The sequence below is a fragment of the Cydia splendana genome, chromosome 18 (genome assembly GCF_910591565.1).
Source record: "Cydia splendana chromosome 18, ilCydSple1.2, whole genome shotgun sequence".
Taxonomy (NCBI): Eukaryota; Metazoa; Arthropoda; class Insecta; order Lepidoptera; family Tortricidae; genus Cydia; species Cydia splendana.
In genome coordinates, this window is record NC_085977.1 from 14237209 (window position 1) to 14251434 (window position 14226).

The 14226-nt window shown below is 42.4% G+C and overlaps 1 long non-coding RNA gene across 1 annotated transcript in view; it reads left to right on the top strand.

Annotated features, from left to right (window-relative positions):
• Positions 1 to 8931, top strand: part of LOC134799164 (uncharacterized) — a 313576-nt gene extending 304645 nt beyond the window's left edge. Inside the window, exon 4 of the long non-coding RNA XR_010145336.1 lies at positions 8891 to 8931. This is a non-coding gene — a long non-coding RNA (uncharacterized LOC134799164). The remainder of the gene's footprint in view (positions 1 to 8890) is intronic.
• Positions 8932 to 14226: the final 5295 nt, after the last annotated feature.

Below are 14226 nucleotides of genomic sequence, written 5' to 3' on the forward strand. Positions count from 1 at the left end.
TTGGAGTGGCCGGCGATGGCCCATTGTGTACTGGGGCCTTTAATCGTACACTAAACATAAAACCCCCTCCAGACTGTGTGCGTGAATCGCGGCGCGACGTCGCGGAGCGAACATATCGCGAAGTTGACGTATGACTCCACACTCGCACACTTCACGGCGATTTCGCAGTTTGGTTTGCGGCAAGATGGCGGAAAAGCATCAGCTGATCGAGTTTAACTGTTACCCCGGCTACACACGTAACGATAATCGACAACGATTTGTCATACACACGGTAGATAAAACTGCGCAGTTCGGACTGCACAGTTTAATCGCTACGATTTATAGTTACGTATGTAGCCGGCATTAGTTATCTATGGCATCATACGTGATTTAGCTGTTTATCCATTTTGTTTTCTTGTGAAACCGTAAAATATGTAGCGGACTGGCCTTTTTGGCCACACGTCTACGGTTCAACGAGTTTTAAGCTGAAGCATGACATTCAGAAACAATCGCTGATTTTTCCGTGTCATTTGAATGTTGATGTATTAATTAATTAATTATAGGAGATTTATTTTAACTGAAGTTTAATTCGACTCCGCCGTTATTGGCCAGTTGGAGCATAAGTACGCCGTAGAGGTAAAAGATATTATTAGCAACCCACCAGCTGACAATAAATATGAAAAGATAAAATCGCAGCTCATATCGAGGATCTCCGTGTCTAAAGAACAAAAGTTTCTACAGTTGATGAAACACGAAGAGCTAGGTGACAGAAAGCCGTCACGATTCCTACGACACTTACGCGCGTTGGCAGGTGAAGGCATTCCGGAAGATTTCCTGAAAACCGTATGGATAAGCCGTTTACCCGGCAACCTGCAGGCGCTTATTACGTCCCAAGCCAAAGCTACGTTAGAAGAGTTAGCTGAATCGGCGGACAAGGTATATGACGTCGCTCCTCAGACTCTGCAGGTTCATGCATTAGGCACTACCACTCATGGCACGGAGATATCCGAAATTGCAAGACAAATGACTGAACTCACAAGGGAAGTTGCTGCCTTAAAGGCTGGAAATCCACCGCACACATCTAGATCCAGTTTCCGTGGCAGTCGAGCGCCGTTTAGGTCTAGCAACCGTCAAGATCGTTCCGCATCGAGACCAAGAGATCAATCCATATGCTTTTACCACAACCGATTCGGCGATAGAGCTACCCGCTGTACTAGGCCTTGCGGTTACCCAGGAGCGGAAAACTTCAGCGGCAGCCGAAATTAGCGCCCAACGTCTGCCATATAAACCCGGGCCGCCTTTTTGTATTGGACCATACCTCTAAAGCACTTTTCCTAGTAGATACAGGATCAGACTTGTGCGTATATCCGCGCACATTAATTAGAGGAGCTCGTGCAAAATCTAATTATGAACTTTTTGCTGCTAACAGTTCAATAATACACACATACGGCTCGATACAATTGCAACTGGACCTGGGGCTCCGTCGGATTTACAACTGGAATTTTGTGGTCGCCGACGTATCGAAGCCGATCATTGGCGTTGATTTTCTATCGTTCTACAGTATAGTAGTCGATTGCAGAAACCAGCGATTGATAGATAACTCAACAACATTGAGCATCACGGCCCCACCTCAGCCGTCAGCAAAATCCATCGCATCAGTGAAAGTAATGTCAGGGGAGTCGAACTACCATAACATTTTGTGTCAGTACCCTGACATTACACGCCCAGCCGGCATGCATAACACTCCCAAGCATAATACCATACATCATATTCGCACTACGCCTGGACCGCCGGTTACAAGCAGGCCGCGACGCCTTCCACCAGATCGCCTAAAAATAGCTCAAAAAGAATTTGATGCCATGCTCGAAGTTGGCACAGCTTGCAGATCCGAGAGCTCTTGGTCGTCTCCGTTGCACCTCGTTCCTAAAAAGGATGCCGGCTGGCGCCCATGCGGTGACTATAGAGCCCTTAATGCACGTACCATCCCAGACAAGTACCCAATACGACACATTCAGGATTTTACACAGCAGCTGACAGGAAGCAAAATATTTTCAAAAGTTGACCTCGTCAAAGCGTACAACCAGATTCCTGTAAATCCTGATGATATTCCAAAGACAGCCATTATAACCCCCTTTGGGCTGTTCCATTTTCCGTACATGACGTTTGGCCTCCGAAATGCTGCACAAACGTTCCAGCGATTTATGGATGAAGTGCTCCGAGGCTTTGATTTTTGCTACGGGTATTTGGATGATATCTTAATCTTCTCCTCCAACACAGAAGAGCACGAACAACATCTCCACACGTTATTCCAGCGTCTGCAAGATTACGGTGTCCTCATTAATGTAGCAAAATGTGAATTTGGAAAGGCGGAAATTACTTTCCTTGGACATAAGGTTTCAGCCCAAGGGATAGAACCCCTTGACACCAAAGTACAAGTGATTTTGGATTATCCCGCACCTAAAAACGTCCGAGAACTCCGCAGATTTCTTGGCATGTTTAATTTTTATCGAAGATTCGTGCCAAGTGCTTCAGAACTGCAAGCACCCTTAAATATTGTGCTGACTGGCCCAAAGAAGAAACCTACGCAGGCCATCGAGATGACGCAGGAAATGATGAAAGCGTTCGAGGCATGCAAAAAAGGACTTTCTCGAGCTGCTACCCTAGCTCATCCTCGAACAGACGTTGAGTTGGCCATCCATACTGACGCCTCAGATACCGCTATTGGCGCTGTACTACAACAACGAGTAACACCTGGAGCTTGGGAACCTCTAGCATTCTTTTCTCGTCGTCTGAAACCCTCGCAAAAGAAATATAGTCCATATGATAGAGAACTGCTGGCCATATATGACGCTATCAGGCATTTCCGTCACATGGTTGAAGCCAGGCCATTCACTATTTACACGGACCACAAACCCCTTACTTATGCTTTTTCCTCAACAAGAGACAAATGCTCTCCTAGGCAATTCCGCTACTTGGATTTTATTTCCCAATTCAGCACAGACATACAATACGTGGCAGGGAAACTAAATGTAGTGGCAGACTGCCTGTCCAGAGTTGAAGAAATTGGTGGATATACGTTTGATTACAAAGCGCTGGAAAATTCTCAAGACGGAGATAGAGAATTGAATCAACTATTACAACACGGCACAGGGCTGAACCTAAAGAAGTTGAGAATCCCTGACTCCGATATCGAAGTGTACTGTGATGTCTCAACAGCATACCCGAGACCATATATAACGGAAACTTTCCGGCGAAAAGTATTTGACGCAGTACACAGGCTGAGCCACCCAGGCGTTAAAGGAACCATCCGCCTGGTAACGCAAAGATTTGTTTGGCTTGGCATCAGGAAAGATTGCCGATTGTGGGCTAAAGAATGCGCAGATTGCCAAAAGAACAAAGTTTCACGTCACACTTTATCTCCCATCTCATCATTCTCCACTCCATCTCATCGTTTTTCACACGTCCACATGGACATAGTAGGGCCATTACCTTTTTCTTGTGGTTACAGGTACTGCCTCACGGTCATCGATCGCTTTACGCGTTGGCCTGAAGCATATCCATTGGCCGACATCACTGCAGAGACCTGTGCACTAGCCTTTATATCAGGCTGGGTCGCCCGCTTTGGCTGTCCTGCAAAAATCACCACGGACAGAGGCAGACAGTTTGAATGCGAGCTTTTCCGAAGTTTGGCGAAAATCCTTGGTTCCGAGCATCGACCGACAACTTCTTATCATCCGGCTTGCAATGGTATGGTCGAACGCCTCCATCGACAGTTAAAAGCAGCCATAATGTGCCATACCAACACGCACTGGGTAGAAGCTTTGCCTTTGGTGCTCCTCGGAATCCGCAGTGCTTGGAAAGAAGACATCCAGTCTTCAGCGGCAGAGCTCGTATATGGCGAGCCATTGCGCCTACCTGGTGACTTCTTCAAGCCTTCAGAAACTACTGCAGTCGACTACTGCAATTTTGTGGCCAGGCTACGCAACCATATAGCTAAAATCATCCCAGTTCCTGGCACTCGTCACTCTCAGAGGCCGTTCTATATCCCGAAGGACCTCAGCTCTGCAGATTATGTTTTCCTACGACATGGACCTGTCAAAGGATCACTGGAATCCCCGTACACTGGCCCATATAAGGTTTTGCAGAGAGGAAGCAAAACATTTAAAATAGAGAGAGCTGGGAAAGCAGACACTGTCAGTATTGACAGGCTCAAGCCAGCGTATATGTCCAAAGACGATTGGGGAAATCTCAGCCACAGCAGCGCTACGCCTGACACGCCATTAGTTCCGCAAGTGCCTGCATCTGATCCCAATAATCTGCCGCTGGAGCAGGAACAAACTGCAGAAAAAAGAACTCGTAGCGGCCGAACCGTACACTTTCCGCCCCATCTTTTTGACTATCGACCGTAGCAACGGTCTCGGCGGGGGAGTAGTGTAGCGGACTGGCCTTTTTGGCCACACGTCTACGGTTCAACGAGTTTTAAGCTGAAGCATGACATTCAGAAACAATCGCTGATTTTTCCGTGTCATTTGAATGTTGATGTATTAATTAATTAATTATAGGAGATTTATTTTAACTGAAGTTTAATTCGACTCCGCCGGTAGGTCTCCTATAAATATAGCTGCTTAATATAATATAATCACAATATAATTAATATTTATATATCTTTACACAGAAGAGCCAAAATAGTGTGTAATGTGGAGTCTTGCAAGTTCGCGCTTCGCGTCTCCTTTGACGCGGGCCGAAATACCGACAAAAAACGGAGAACAAGGCGCGAAGGCGTGAACAATCTGCGAAATCGACGCCACACTCGCGTTCGCGGCTTCGCCCGCGAATCACGCGCATAGTCTGGAGGGGGCTTAATATGGTGGTCCCACCATAGAAGGTAGGATCGTATAGAAGTGGTATACGCGTGCCACGGTGAGGGACAAACATACGCAAATGCGACGCTGTGATTGGTCGAATTCATTTGTTGCCCACCATTATCCATACTAAAAAAAAGGTGGGGAACAAATAAAATGTGAGACTGTGACAAGGACAAACAATAATAGTTCTTTCGCTGCTACTCCTACTGAAAGATACATAAGACTATCCCGTTCTGTCAGTTACCCCCACCACTCATGCCAGATCCAGGTATATTCTAGATTCATGGGTCCCACTGACACTGACAGCTCGTTTGGAAGGTATCTCTTATCTGAAATCTTCATTTGGGGCGATGTTTGAAATTATTAATGCGTTATTGTTACTAAACGAATAACTGTAGTATTTTAATTTTATTCTAGCAGTACTTAAAAACCTGTAAACCGCCATGGCTACACAAATCGACGAATCTATCGCAAAGTACGAGGCGTTCATCAACGACGTCTTAAAAGAAGATCTAAAAAAGGTGGATTGGCGGCTGCAGCAACTCAACGCAGAAATCACAGACTTGATTCAACAAAAACACACATTAGAAGTGGTAACTTCAAAAGAAAAACATCCTGACGGTTTCAAGACGCAGGTGAACTTAGGATGCAACTTTTTTATGGAGGCCTCAGTTCCGGACACGTCAACAATGTTAATAAACGTTGGATTGAATAATTTTCTTGAATTTCCTGCGGAGGAGGCTGTGAAGTATTTGGATGTGAGAATAAAGGCGTATGAGAGGAAAGTGGAGGAGTTGAAAGACCAGAGTGCTAAGACTAAGGCTCATATTAAGCTTATGTTGTTTGGTATTGGGGAGCTGCAGGAAAAAGCTGCTAAGGGATAAGGTGATGTTTCTTCTTTGGTCTTGGTGGAGAACTTTTTTACAAGGAAACAGGGGTGGCGCGGCAAACATATCCATAGGCAAGCCGGGTAATTTGAGTAATTTGGCTGACATATTTCCTTTTCAACTCGGCTTTTTATGGACACGCCGCCATTGCAAGGAAATCTAGCCAACTATACTTAGAGCATTTAATAGCCGGAGTCGCCTTTAAGAGCTTACCAGTCTGCTGAAAACCTTGCACAATGGTGCAAACTTTTGTATGGACTGGCTATTTGTACGTTACGTACAAATCATGTAGAAATAGCAATACATTTGTCGTCCCCGCCCCCGCAAAAATCTGCAGACTGTTTTGTACGGAAAATGACAGCCAAGGCGTCTCCAGTTACTAAATGCTCTAAGCAACTATAGATATGTTCTAAAGCTCATTACATAGCAACATGTAAACTTTGAGTGTCAAAGTAACCTATTATGCTTTCAAGTATCGGTTGTTAAAGTAAGGACATTAAGCATGAAGAATTTTGTACGTTGACCTGTCTGTTCCTACCTCTATCACATGCACCTAATTATATTTCTGTACCACGGATGATGCCGGCATCAATGCCAGTGCGAGTGGTACAGCAATATAATGATGCGTATGTGTGTGAGAGACAGAAATTGGGGAGGAGGCCTTTGTCCAGTGGAACACAACATGCTCCAAATAATAAAAATTTATTTTCAATACCTAACTGAAATTTCATTTTATTTATTATTTATATTAGTTATGTATATAATAACTGAAATAAGTAATAGATAAGTAGTTTGTATTATTATTTTTAAGCTTATTTAAAGTTCTAAGTTATTTCTTATATAGTTATTAATCTACACATACCTATACAATATGTGATGTACAATTGTTAGAGACCAAATGAAACTGTATCCCAAAAATGAGGCACTGAAAGCTGTGTTCAGTTTTGAATAAAAAGCACCAATAGGGTATTTGCCTAGGTACTAGTCAAATCAGTTTCTTTGATGGAATTTATATGCAACACTAGCATGTGAGTCACAATCAAATTACCTACTCTTTATAGTTTTATACGGGTTTAAAAATAGAAATTGTGTCTAAAATTAACTGCTGTCCACGTTTTTCTATTAATCTTCTGGTGCTTTATTTCATGCATGTCAGCATCAAAGTGTACCTATTGCGTCGGGTTATTCCCACTAGTTACCACCAAGTTGTTACCAGTGGTAACTACTGGGAATTTTTTTCCCACCTTTTACCACTGGTAACTACTGGGAATAAAAATTCCCAGTAGTTACCACCAACTCGGTTTAGTGGTAACTACTGGGAATTTTTATTCCCAGTAGTTACCACCAAAATTTTGTTAGAGTTAAATACTAATTCCCAGTAGTTACCACTAAACCGAGTTGGTGGTAACTACTGGAATTTTTTTTTCCCACCTTTTACCACTGGTAACTAGTAAAAACTTATCTTCAGGCGCCCGAAGGGCAAACCGTTCAGAAATAGGAGCCCCGCATCAGCGGGGCTCCGTCGACTCAAGGTAAGAAGGAAATACGCGAATGGAACATAAAATATTGGGAAACAAATTTTTAGGTAACTTAATCTAGACCCTCGATTCAATAAGCATCCTTACTGGTATTAATAAGGACGCGTACAAAAAATAACATTACGTTATTAATTACTCTGTGTTACTAGGGGCCAGAATACTCTTTCATGTTCATAACATGTTTCAAGCACAAAATACGCAAACTACGTCGACACATCGATAGCGCGATCTAACCTACGCGCAGAGCCATCTATCGGGAAATGTTGTTACTAAAAAGCTTTATATTTTTCACTAGCGAAGCGCCCCGGTTTGGCACAGGTGTAGTGCAACCAATTTACACAAAACCTTTACAAATTATGCACTTAAACCTTCCTCAAGAATCACTCCATCCATACATAGGTGAAAACCGCTTGAAAATCCGTTCAGTAAGTAGTTTATGAATTTTTCGTGAACATACAGACGCGGCGGGGGACTTATTAGGGTTCCGTACCCAAAGAGTAAAAACCGTCTGTCTGTCTGTCACCGCTGTATCTCATAAACCGTGATAACCTGATAACTATAGACAGTTGAAATTTTCGCAGATGATGTATTTTCATGATTTTAGACCCAGTAGTTTCGGAGATAAACGGGGGGGGGGGGGGGACTGGTAATTCTTAAAATTATAAAAAAAAATATATTTGAAATTCTCACAATGAGCTCTTTCATTTGATATAGGTATAACACAATATAGTTTTTCTACTCGTTGACTGTAATTCTTGAATTAAGATTTCTTATACCAAACTGCAATTGGGTATTTTTAATGTATGGGCTCCCAACTCAACTATAATATTCATTTCGATACAGTTTAGTCAACTATAATGAAATTGACCAATCACAGCTCGCCGCGATCAAGAGGACGAAACAAAACCATAGCTCAGTATAATTATTTATTTTAGGTTGTATAGTAGAAACAATTGCTTCATAAGTCAGAAACGCGCATGTGACACCCTTAATATAGCAACATCCATAGACTACGAAAACCACTTGGCGTTGCTTGTTAGTCTCCATAGGCTACGGTGGCCGAAATCGAGAAAACAACTGTCTAAAAATTGAATTTAGCGCGGTGCAAGTACCAGGGCCTCATGAGTTACGAGAAGGTGTCGTTGACCAGCCCACCGGGGCGCGTACCAGTATGAAGGTATCGCGGCTGCTCGCGTATCTTAGCTTTTGGTTTGGTTTGTTTGTATGATTCTACTAGGTTAAATTATTATTTTTGTTGACGCGTAGAAAAAGTATTGTATACAATAGTGATATAATCAAGCTTTTCAATCTCGTACCTTACTTAGACAACTCAGCAAGCTTCGTTGTCTAAACACGGTACTCGACTGAAAAACTCTCCGTTATATCACGATTGTATAAAATACTATTGCAAAACTTTCTTTTTTAATTGTCTCATTTACCCCCCAAAAGTGCCCCCTATGTTTAAAATTCATTTGTTTACGTTTCATGTCCGTCTTCGGGTTACATATGTGCACTAAATTTCAACTTAATTGGTTCAGTAGTTTCGGAGAAAATAGGCTGTGACAGACGGACAGCCAGACACACGAGTGATCCTATAAGGGTTCCGTTTTTTCCTTTTGAGGTACGGAACCCTCGATGGGCGAGTCCGACTCGCACTTGTCCAGTTTTTTTACACATGTCAGACCAGACAGTCAGAAAATCGACTGGTAAATATCAAATGATATTTCGTACATAAGTTCAGAAAAACTCATTGGTACGAGCCGGGGTTTGAGCCCGCGACCACCGGATTGCAAGTCGCTCGCTCTTACCGCTAGGCCACCAGCTTTGACAACTTATAAGTAGTTACCTCATATAAATAATCGGGACATGCAACGCCATCTTCTTCAGCTGTAAACATCATCATCATCATCATCATATCAGCCAGAGGACGTCCACTGCTGGACATAGGCCTCCCCCAAAGAGTGCCACAATGACCGGTCTTTCGCCACCCGCATCCAGCGGACTCCCGCGACCTTTACCAGGTCGTCAGTCCACCTTGTGGGGGGTCTACCCACGTTGCGCCTTCCGGTACGTGTTCGCCACTCGAGAACCTTTCCGCCCCAACGGCCATCGGTTCTACGGGCAATGTGCCCCGCCCACTGCCACTTAAGTTTAGCGATTCGGAAGGCTACATCGGTTACTTTGGTTCTGCTGCGGATGGCCTCATTTTTGATGCGATCACGCAGAGAGACTCCAAGCATCCCTCTCCATTGCCCTTTGGGTGACTTTGAGCCTTCTTATGAGGCACACAGTAAGCGGCCACGTTTCAGTTCCATATGTCATCACTGGCAACACACACTGGTCGAAGACTTTCGTCTTGAGACACTGCGGAATATTGGACAAAAAGATGTGCCGTAGCTTCCCAAACGCTGCCCAACCGAGTCGGATTCGTCGATTAACCTCTTTCTCGAAGTTGGACCTACCTAACTGGACAGTCTGTCCTAGGTATATATAATCGTCAGCTGTAAACATTCTGCCACAATATTTTGAATTTTTTTGCATCTTACATAATTTCTACACTTTCTACCTCCTTTCTACAGTAGGCAATAGGGGATATTACTGCAATGTTCTGCCGCCAGTGCAGCACTACCGACTCTAGTAAATTCATAGACTAACTTATACATACTGTGCCTTAAACTGTTTTTTGACAAGTTTTCACAGACAATAAAATATGACATTGATGCATCAAGGCGGTTTGTTAACAAGGGCCTACCGGGAAACGCGAAAATCGAAATTTAGTTATCAGCCTATTTATCGCTCGAATATGCAAGAGTGATAGTGAGGCAGAAAGAAACCGAACTTTCGATTGTCGTGTTTCACGGTAGGCCATGTGATTGACGTAGTGACGCATGATGTGTCATTGATGTTTGTTTACTGTATGTGCTAGTTGTGCCACCTACGCAGAGCTTTGCCTAATATTCCCTATTGCCAATATTTAGTTTGGCTTTACACCTCTTCCAACCAATTAATAACTTTTAACTCTTTGATAATTAGGTAAAGTATGTATTTTAAAAATATAGCTCCTAAAATATTTTAAACGGGTTACTCACGTATTTAATAAGTCGAATTATCGCTCAACCTATTTCGATCCGTTTATATCATGTTTATATGCTAATTCATTCTCCAACCTTTTTTACCTGAGGGCCATATTGCGGCTCAGAAACTTTCGCACGGGCCACCGTCGGTTTTTGCGCCGGGAGGGTGTCTGGTTGCTGCTGTTAGGAACAGTTCCACTCTCAATGAATGCTGAACCCCGCGGGCCGGATTGGAACGCGTCGCGGGCCGGGGTTTGGAGACCCCTGTGCTAATTAATATGTACGTTTTCACCCCCTTCTAAATTAGTAATCAGCCGTCAAGTAGTGAATCTCAATTGCCCGATCACCTTGAAGGTTAGTCAGCTGAAAACCTGCCTTTACGGAAATTGGTTCATTTGAATTTTCAAATGTACTCAAGGACTTGGGAAAGACTTGGGGTGACTAGTTATTGCCTAATGAGAATAAGAAACTTAAGATTTGCATGAATAGGTACGATAGAATATTGAGGATAAGATGACGAAAAATAATCTTTCTTTAGTATAGCTGGTCAAGCAAATCTTGTCAGTAAAAAAAGGCGCGAAATTCAAATTTTCTATGGGACGGTATCCCTTTGTGCCTATATTTTTCAAATTTGTCGCCTTTTTCTACTGACAAGATCTGCTTGACCAGCTATATTTATTATTTTATTTATTTTACATACATATTATTAGTAAGAATTGTTTAGTCTTTGGGCGTTGTATTTAGTTTGTCGCAATGTCGCCAGGTGGCATTGATGTGTGTTAATAAATGCGCCAACTGGGGTGCTAAGCGTGAACTTTAATGGTTACCAGTACTTACTGGTGCGTTTTTGTTATCAGTGTAACATTAACTGCATAGATGTCGCTGTAATAAAATAATAGTTTGTTTGCAATTTTTACTCTAATTGTTTTACAAATAATGATATCTCTAGGTATACTTTGCAGGCAAAAGTATCAGAGGGATTGGACTATAGTCCCCACTCTGGCCCAAAGTGGATTGGGGTCATACGTTATTTTAGTTTCTTCTCCATGCAGGTGTCCTCACGGTGTTTTCCTTCACCGAAAAGCGATTGGTAAATAGCCGGGTCCACACAGAGCGAGTACCTAGACGCGTGAGAAAATTGCCTCGCGCGTATAGTTGCTCTGGGGGCCGATTTTTGAATTTCGAGCGCTCGATTTCGTCACTCGAAAATCGGTGGAAAACGGCGTAATGCTATATAATTTTTGAAATACAAGCGATAGAAATTGGGAATCGAGTGGTATTGACCACTCGTTTTCAATTCTATTAGTACCTACCTAGAATTTAAATGCCTAGTAGTGGAGATATTAATGAATGAAATACACGAAATCGAGCGGTCGAAATTTAAAAATTGGCCCCCGTGTGGACCCAGTTATATTATCAAATGATAAATTTCTTACATAAGTTCGACTTCCGGTATACTTGTTGTATTTATCCTTAAGGTCTTAATTAGGCGTAACTCTTATCAAAACTGTTTATCAGCACTCTTATACGGTTCATTTGTAATTACAAACAATGTTTATAAAAACAGTGAAGAGCGAGTCGGATTGTTGGCCGTTTTCAATAACTTTTCCAGTAAGTGGCTTTGGCTTCTAGTAAGTAAGTGGCATTGGGGTAATTTCGAAAGCGGGATAATTTTGAAATTCGCTAATATCTAACTAAAGACTTCATTCTTACTTTGGAAAAACTTACGCTCTGCTTACGCTACCTACGATAAAATCGAATTAGCCACGTTGTGTACGTTGTGGTAGCGCGATTGACTACAAGTGAGTTGCCTCGCTGAGGCCGGCCGTTTTGCCTCGCGTGGCAACTTGGTAAAGGGTCAGTGTCAGTAGTTAAGTACGAGTTGCAAGCGTTTGCCTCGCTAGACGGGCTCTGCGAGGCAGCTCGTGCAGTGTCAATGTTGATGTGATTCCATTTCTCGTCGGCTAAACTGACTGAGGTCTCAATTAATGTCGCCTTTTTTATTTATCTTCATTATTGTTCACATACGTATTCTTCTTATTTTTAACCGACTTCCATTTCATAGAAGGAGGAGGTTCTGTATTCGGTTGTGGCTATGTTTTTTTTTTTTTTTATGTATGTTCATCGATTACTCCGAGACCCGTGGGCCGATTTGAGTAATTCTTTTTTTGTTCGAAAGGAGGTACTTCCAAGGTGGTCCCACATTAATTTGGTGCTGTTCTGATGATGGGATCCATGAGGAATTGAGGGAACTCCTCAATTTTTAAATGCACATGTAGGGTGATTTGGGTGTTTTCTTAAATGTACGACGTTCAGCGATTATTCCGAGACCCGTGGTTCGATTTGAGCAATTCTTTTTTGGTTTGAAGGGAACTGCCTCCAAGAGCGTCCCACATTAAGCTGGTGCTGTTCTGATGATGGGATCCGTGAAGAATTGAGGGAACTCCTCAATTTTTAAAGGCACATGTATGGTGATTTGGGTATTGTCTTAAGCAAATCAAGCATTTCCTCTTAAAAACCACTAATTTGATGAAGTGGACCTGATGATGATGATTGTTGATGATAAATGATGATGATTTTATAAGTGTAGATTACTCTTGAACCCGTGGTCCGATTTGAGTAATTATTTTTTTGTTTGAACGAAGTTACCTCCAAGGTGTTCCCATAATATTGTTGGTTATAATCTGGTGACGGAATTCATAAGGAAATGAGGGAACTCCTCAATTTTTAAAGGTACGAGTATGGCGACATCGTTGTTTTTTATAGTAACTCAAACATTTCCTCCCGTTAATAACCCATTTGATGAAGTACAACTGTAGCCTTACCACGAGTTTGACACTCCATCTTCGCTATCGTCTTCGTAACTTACTTTCTATACATCTCGCTCGCACTAATAGGATGCCAGTACGAGCGAGACGCATAGAAAGTAAGTTACGCACTCGCTAAGCTAATATGTCAGTGTTAGACTTATGGTAAGGCTACTGAGGAGTCGGGAAATGGCGGTTGAAGGGTTGGTGGTTCAGGCTTCAGGGTCGAGGGGTTCCGTGATCAGGGGTTGATGTGCTGTGAGGTTGAGTGATCTGGGGGTTGAGGGATTGGGTCAGTGGCGGGGCGGAGGATGGATTTTGTGTTTGTGCACTGTAGTGACAGGAATGATTAAAAATTTAGTGATACGCATCATTATTATTTTCATTCATGCGTCACGCGTCACTCATAAGCTGTTAACAATGCCTTACAATTAAAAATGGAGAAATAAAAACTTTTACAAAAAAAAAGAAAACCGACTTCAAAAAGGATAAAATAAAATATAATCCGTTTTTAAGTATATGCGTTACTAACTGATATGTTTGAAGTCGGTGCCAAGACAAATAGTAACAATACCGGTCAAAAATAATCAGCTTTATGTCTATAAATCACATTACAACTGTACTAATAGGTATTATAATAGTGAAAGTAATTCTGTCTGTCTCTTTGTCACCTTTTCAGCTAAACAACTGCCATGTAAACTGGTGAAATTTGCCATGCAGGTAAAAAGTTAAAGCCCTGTAGATGGTTTTTGAATTGTTTTATATTTTGAAATCAAGTTCTCTGGATAAGAGGCGGGAAATAACTCAGTCCCAATCCCACACCTGAGTACTATGGACAGTTCGAAAATTAGTAAAAATTGCTGTTTAAAAAACATATCGGCAATCGCATTGGTTTTATACTAGTACCGACAAACATGGTACGGACTGCGCCAAGGTGGATTGACAGTGGGTTTTTAGGTATCTACAGAAAGTATGATAATTGCTGTCGTGTAAGGCAATCCTTGTTATGGCAAACATTGTTACCGGATCGCCCTAAAATCATGGTATGTTTCAAATTTGGCTTGGCACCGACTTCA